We start from the raw sequence: 7,753 nt of genomic DNA, 5'->3' as shown, positions 1-7,753 counted from the left end.
AGAGAGAAAGAAAGAGAGAATTAGAGAGAGCATATGTGGGGTGGCCAGTCCTCTTCTGGCTGTGCCGGGTGGAGATTATAACAGAACGTGGCCAAGATGTTCAAATGTTCATAAATGACCAGCATGGTTGAATAATAGTAAGGCAGAACAGTTGAAACTGGAGCAGCAGCATGGCCAGGTGGACTGGGGACAGCAAGGAGTCATCATGTCAGGTAGTCCTGGGGCATGGTCCTAGGGCTCAGGTCCTCCGAGAGAGAGAAAGAAAGAGAGAAGGAGAGAATTAGAGAACGCACACTTAGATTCACACAGGACACCGAATAGGACAGGAGAAGTACTCCAGATATAACAAACTGACCCTAGTCCCCCGACACATAAACTACTGCAGCATAAATACTGGAGGCTGAGACAGGAGGGGTCAGGAGACACTGGGGCCCCATCCGAGGACACCCCCGGACAGGGCCAAACAGGAAGGATATAACCCCACCCACTTTGCCAAAGCACAGCCCCCACACCACTAGAGGGATATCTTCAACCACCAACTTACCATCCTGAGACAAGGCCGAGTATAGCCCACAAAGATCTCCGCCACGGCACAACCCAAGGGGGGGGCGCCAACCCAGACAGGCTGACCACAACAGTGAATCAACCCACCCAGGTGACGCACCCCCCCCAGGGACGGCATGAAAGAGCCCCAGTAAGCCAGTGACTCAGCCCCCGTAACAGGGTTAGAGGCAGAGAATCCCAGTGGAAAGAGGGGAACCGGCCAGGCAGAGACAGCAAGGGCGGTTCGTTGCTCCAGAGCCTTTCCGTTCACCTTCCCACTCCTGGGCCAGACTACACTCAATCATATGACCCACTGAAGAGATGAATCTTCAGTAAAGACTTAAAGGTTGAGACCGAGTTTGCGTCTCTGACATGGGTAGGCAGACCGTTCCATAAAAATGGAGCTCTATAGGAGAAAGCCCTGCCTCCAGCTGTTTGCTTAGAAATTCTAGGGACAATTAGGAGGCCTGCGTCTTGTGACCGTAGCGTACGTGTAGGTATGTACGGCAGGACCAAATCAGAGAGATAGGTAGGAGCAAGCCCATGTAATGCTTTGTAGGTTAGCAGTAAAACCTTGAAATCAGCCCTTGCTTTGACAGGAAGCCAGTGTAGAGAGGCTAGCACTGGAGTAATATGATCAAATTTTTTGGTTCTAGTCAGGATTCTAGCAGCCGTATTTAGCACTAACTGAAGTTTATTTAGTGCTTTATCCGGGTAGCCGGAAAATAGAGCATTGCAGTAGTCTAACCTAGAAGTGACAAAAGCATGGATTAATTTTTCTGCATCATTTTTGGACAGAAAGTTTCTGATTTTTGCAATGTTACGTAGATGGAAAAAAGCTGTCCTCGAAATGGTCTTGATATGTTCTTCAAAAGAGAGATCAGGGTCCAGAGTATTGCCGAGGTCCTTCACAGTTTTATTTGAGACGACTGTACAACCATTAAGATTAATTGTCAGATTCAACAGAAGATCTCTTTGTTTCTTGGGACCTAGAACAAGCATCTCTGTTTTGTCCGAGTTTAATAGTAGAAAGTTTGCAGCCATCCACTTCCTTATGTCTGAAACACATGCTTCTAGCGAGGGCAATTTTGGGGCTTCACCATGTTTCATTGAAATGTACAGCTGTGTGTCATCCGCATAGCAGTGAAAGTTTACATTATGTTTTCGAATAACATCCCCAAGAGGTAAAATATATAGTGAAAACAATAGTGGTCCTAAAACAGAACCTTGAGGAACACCGAAATTTACAGTTGATTTGTCAGAGGACAAACCATTCACAGAGACAAACTGATATCTTTCCGACAGATAAGATCTAAACCAGGCCAGAACATGTCCGTGTAGACCAATTTGGGATTCCAATCTCTCCAAAAGAATGTGGTGATCGATGGTATCAAAAGCAGCACTAAGGTCTAGGAGCACGAGGACAGATGCAGAGCCTCGGTCCGATGCCATTAAAATGTCATTTACCACCTTCACAAGTGCCGTCTCAGTGCTATGATGGGGTCTAAAACCAGACTGAAGCATTTCGTATACATTGTTTGTCTTCAGGAAGGCAGTGAGTTGCTGCGCAACAGCCTTCTCTAAAATTTTTGAGAGGAATGGAAGATTCGATATAGGCCGATAGTTTTTTATATTTTCTGGGTCAAGGTTTGGCTTTTTCAAGAGAGGCTTTATTACTGCCACTTTTAGTGAGTTTGGTACACATCCAGTGGATAGAGAGCCGTTTATTATGTTCAACATAGGAGGGCCAAGCACAGGAAGCAGCTCTTTCAGTAGTTTAGTTGGAATAGGGTCCAGTATGCAGCTTGAAGGTTTAGAGGCCATGATTATTTTCATCATTGTGTCAAGAGATATAGTACTAAAAGACTTGAGCGTCTCTCTTGATCCTAGGTCCTGGCAGAGTTGTGCAGACTCAGGACAACTGAGGTTTGGAGGAATACGCAGGTTTAAAGAGGAGTCCGTAATTTGCTTTCTAATAATCATAATCTTTTCCTCAAAGAAGTTCATGAATTTATCACTGCTAAAGTGAAAGTCATCCTCTCTTGGGGAATGCTGCTTTTTAGTTAGCTTTGCGACAGTATCAAAAAGGAATTTCGGATTGTTCTTATTTTCCTCAATTAAGTTAGAAAAATAGGATGATCGAGCAGCAGTAAGGGCTCTTCGGTACTGCACGGTACCGTCCTTCCAAGCTAGTCGGAAGACTTCCAATTTGGTGTGGCGCCATTTCCGTTCCAATTTTCTGGAAGCTTGCTTCAGAGCTCGGGTATTTTCTGTGTACCAGGGAGCTAGTTTCTTATGAGACATTTTTTTTTGTTTTTAGGGGTGCAACTGCATCTAGGGTATTGCGCAAGGTTAAATTGAGATTCTCAGTTAGGTGGTTAACGGATTTTTGTCCTCTGGCGTCCTTGGGTAGGCAGAGGGAGTCTGGAAGGGCATCAAGGAATCTTTGTGTTGTCTGTGAATTTATAGCACGACTTTTGATGTTCCTTGGTTGGGGTCTGAGCAGATTATTTGTTGCAATTGCAAACGTAATAAAATGGTGGTCCGATAGTCCAGGATTATGAGGAAAAACATTAAGATCCACAACATTTATTCCATGGGACAAAACTAGGTCCAGCGTATGACTGTGACAGTGAGTGGGTCCAGAGACATGTTGGACAAAACCCACTGAGTCGATGATGGCTCCGAAAGCCTTTTGGAGTGGGTCTGTGGACTTTTCCATGTGAATATTAAAGTCACCAAAGATTAGAATATTATCTGCAATGACTACAAGGTCCGATAGGAATTCAGGGAACTCAGTGAGAAACGCTGTATATGGCCCAGGAGGCCTGTAAACAGTAGCTATAAAAAGTGATTGAGTAGGCTGCATAGATTTCATGACTAGAAGATCAAAAGACGAAAAAGTCTTATTTTTTTTTGCAAATTGAAATTTGCTATCGTAAATGTTAGCAACACCTCCGCCTTTGCGGGATGCACGGGGGATATGGTCACTAGTGTAGCCAGGAGGTGAGGCCTCATTTAACACAGTAAATTAATCAGGCTTAAGCCATGTTTCAGTCAGGCCAATCACATCAAGATTATGATCAGTGATTAGTTCATTGACTATAATTGCCTTTGAAGTAAGGGATCTAACATTAAGTAGCCCTATTTTGAGATGTGAGGTATCATGATCTCTTTCAATAATGACAGGAATGGAGGTGGTCTTTATCCTAGTGAGATTGCTAAGGCGAACACTGCCATGTTTAGTTTTGCCCAACCTAGGTCGAGGCACAGACATGGTCTCAATGGGGATAGCTGAGCTGACTACACTGAGTGTGCTAGTGGCAGACTCCACTAAGCTGGCAGGCTGGCTAACAGCCTGGTGCCTGGCCTGCACCTTATCTCAATGTGGGGCTTGGGGAGTTAGAGCCCTGTCTATGTTTGTAGATAAGATGAGAGCACCCCTCCAGCTAGGATGGAGTCCGTGACTACTCAACAGGCCCGGCTTGGTCCTGTTTGTGGGTGAGTCCCAGAAAGAGGGCCAATTATCTACAAATTCTATCTTTTGGGAGGGGCAGAAAACAGTTTTCAACCAGCGATTGAGTTGTGAGACTCTGCTGTAGAGCTCATCACTCCCCCTAACTGGGAGGGGGCCAGAGACAATTACTCGATGCCGACACATCTTTCTAGCTGATATGCACGCAGAAGCTATGTTGCGCTTGGTGATCTCTGACTGTTTCATCCTAACATCGTTGGTGCCGACGTGGATAACAATATCTCTATACTCTCTACACTCGCCAGTTTTAGCTTTAGCCAGCACCATCTTCAGATTAGCCTTAACGTCGGTAGCCCTGCCCCCGGGTAAACAGTGTATGATCGCTGGATGATTCGCTTTAAGTCTAATACTGCGGGTAATGGAGTCGCCAATGACTAGAGTTTTCAATTTGTCAGAGCTAATGGTGGGAAGCTTCGGCGTCTCAGACCCCGTAACGGGAGGAGTAGAGACCAGAGAAGACTCGGCCTCTGACACCGACCCGCTGCTTAATGGGGAAAACCGGTTGAAAGTATCTGTCGGCTGAATGAGCGACACCGGTTGAGCGTTCCTACAGCATTTCCTTCCAGAAACCGTGAGAAAGTTGTCCGGCTGCGGGGACTGTGCCAGGGGATTTATACTACTATCTGTACTTACTGGTGGCACAGACGCTGTTTCATCCTTTCCTACACTGAAATTACCCTTGCCTAACGATTGCGTCTGAAACTGGGCTTGCAGTACAGCTATCCTCGCCGTAAGGCGAGCACAGCGGCTGCAATTAGAAGGCATCATGTTAATGTTACTACTTAGCTTCGGCTGTTGGATGTCCTGACGAATCGTGTCCAGATAAAGCGTCCGGAGTGAAAAAGTTGAGGAAAAAATAAATAAATATATGAACGGTAATTAAAAAGTGAAAACCGTAAAGTTGTCAGGTAGCAAAATAGGTTGGCAACAAAACGCACATGTACGGGAGAACTGGTTGGTCGGGCCAATTGAGGTAGCATGTACATGAATGTATAGTTAAAGTGAATATGCATATATGATAGACAGACAGTAGTAGCAGTGTAAAAAGAGTGTTTGGGGGGGGGACGCACAATGCACATAGTCCTGGTAGCCATTTGATTACCTGTTCAGGAGTCTTATGGCTTGGGGGTAAAAACTGTTGAGAAGCCTTTTTGTCCTAAACTTGGCACTCCGGTACCGCTTGCCATGTGGTAGTAAAAAGAACAGTCTATAACTGGGGTGGCTGGGGTCTTTGACCATTTTTAGGGCTTTCCTCTGACACCACATGGTGTAGAGGTCCTGGATGGCAGGCAGTTTAGCCCCAGTGATGTACTGGGCCGTACGCACTACCCTCTGTGCCTTGCGGCCGAGCAATTGCCATACCAGGCAGCTGTAGAACCATTTGAGGATCTCAGGACCCATGCCAAATCTTTTTAGTTTCCTGAGGAGGAATAGGCTTTGGCGTGCCCTCTTCACGACTGTCTTGGCGTGTTTGGACCATTCTAGTTTGTTGTTGATGTGGACACCGAGAGACTTGAAGCTGTCAACCTGCTCCACTACAGCCCCGTCAATGAGAATGGGGCGTGTTCGGTCCTCCTTTTTCTGTAGTCCACAATCATCTCCTTAGTCTTGGTTACGTTGAGGGATACGTTGTTATTCTGGCACCACACGGCCAGGTCTCTGACCTTCTCCCCATAGGCTGTCTTGTCGGTGATCAGGCCTACCACTGTTGTATTGTCTGCAAACGTAATGATGGTGTAGGACTTGTACTGTGGATATAGATACTTTTGTACCTGTTTCCTTCAGCGTCTTCACAAGGTGCTTTTGCTGTTGTGCTGGGATTGATTTGCACTTTTCGCACCAAAGTACGTTCATCTCTAGGAGACAGAATGCATCTCCTTCCTGAGCGGTATGATGGCTGTGTGGTCCCATGGTGATTATACTTGCGTACTATTGTTTGTACAGATGAACGTGGTACCTTCAGGTGTTTGGAAATTGCTCTCAAGGATGAACCAGACTTGTGAAGGTCTACATTTTCTTTTTCTGAGGTCTTGGCTGATTTCTTTTGATTTTCCCATGATATCAAGCAAAGAGGTGCTGAGTTTGAATGTAGACCTTGAAATACATCCACAGTTACACCTCCAATTGACTCAAATGATGTCAATTAGCCTATCAGAAGCTTCTAAAGCCATGACATAATTTTCTGGAATTTTCAAAGCAGTTTAAAGGCAGTCGACTTAGTGCATGTACACTTCTGACCCACTGGATTTGTGATACAGTGAAATGATCTGTCTAAACAATTCTTGTGAAAATTACTTGTGTCATGCACAAAGTAGATGTCCTAACCGACTTGCCAAAACTATAGTTTGTTGACAAGAAATTTGTGGAGTGGTTGAAAAATGAGTTTTAATGACTCCAACCTAAGTGTATGTAAACTTCCGACTTCAACTGTAGGTCCTCTGCGAAGACAGTAAGCATGTAGCCCTTGTTGTCCTCAGGGGATCTCCTCGGCAGCTCAGTCGTTATGCTCGAAGTGGGAGAAAAAGGTGTTTATCTTGTCCGGTAGGTTGGTGTCCGCAACGTGACTGGTTTTCTGTTTATAATCCATGATCGTTAGAAGCCCCTGCCACATACACTTTGTGTCCGACCTGCTGCATTGCTCCTCCACTTTGTCCTTGTACTTGTCTCGCCATCCTGATCGATCTGCGTAGGTGGTATTTGTACTGTTTAACCATACATTAGTCCCCAGTCTCCTTGCCATGTTACCTGTGTATATGCAGCATCTCTTGCTTTTCTTCATGTGAAGACACGCATGCATAAACACACACGCACGCGTGTGTTTCTGGCACTGACACCATAAATGATGTCATGGCAGTAGAAACCACGGTACTGTGGCAGGCTGGCGGCAGGGTCAGGTGGATTGAGATGGGGGGATAGAATAGTGGGTATGGAAGTCGGGTTAGGAACGATAGGTGGGTGAGATGGTTAATTACAAGCCCTAAACCATAAAAAGCTGTTTTAAGAAACAATATGTGTTAAAGTATTTAATTAATAAACTGAAGTAAATAATAAATAAATGGAAAGATTAAGAAAATAGAAAAATAACAAATAATTAAAGGTCAACAATAAAATAACAGTGATGAGGCTATATAGAGGGGGTACTGGTTATCCTGGCACCACACTGCCAGGTCTCTGACCTCCTATAGGTTTCATCATTACCGGTGATCAGACCTACCACTGTTGTGTCGTCGGAAAACTTAATGATGGTGTTGGAGTCGTGCCTGGCCGTGCAGTCATGAGTGAACAGGGAGTACAGGTGGGGACTTAGCACGCACCCCCGAGGGGCCCCGTGTTGAGGGTCAGCGTGGCAGATATGTTGTTACCTACCCTTACCACCTGGGGGCGGCTGTCAGGAAGTCCAGGATCCCACTGCAGAGGGAGGTGCTTAGTCCCAGTGTCCTTAGCTTAGTGTGGAGCTTTGAGGACACTACAGTGTTGAACGCTGAGCTTTAGTCAATGAATAGCATTCTCACATAGGAGTTCCTTTTGTCCATGTGGAAAAAGGCAGTGTGGAGTGCAGGCGAGATTGCATCATCTGTGGATCTGTTTATGCGGTATGCAAATTGGAGTGGGTCTAGGGTTTCTTGATAATGGTATTGGTGTGAGCCATGACCAGCCTTTCAAAGCACTTCATGG

The sequence above is a fragment of the Oncorhynchus nerka genome, linkage group LG9a, assembly GCF_034236695.1.
Source record: "Oncorhynchus nerka isolate Pitt River linkage group LG9a, Oner_Uvic_2.0, whole genome shotgun sequence".
Classification (NCBI taxonomy): Eukaryota; Metazoa; Chordata; class Actinopteri; order Salmoniformes; family Salmonidae; genus Oncorhynchus; species Oncorhynchus nerka.
This window is presented reverse-complemented; position numbering follows the sequence as displayed.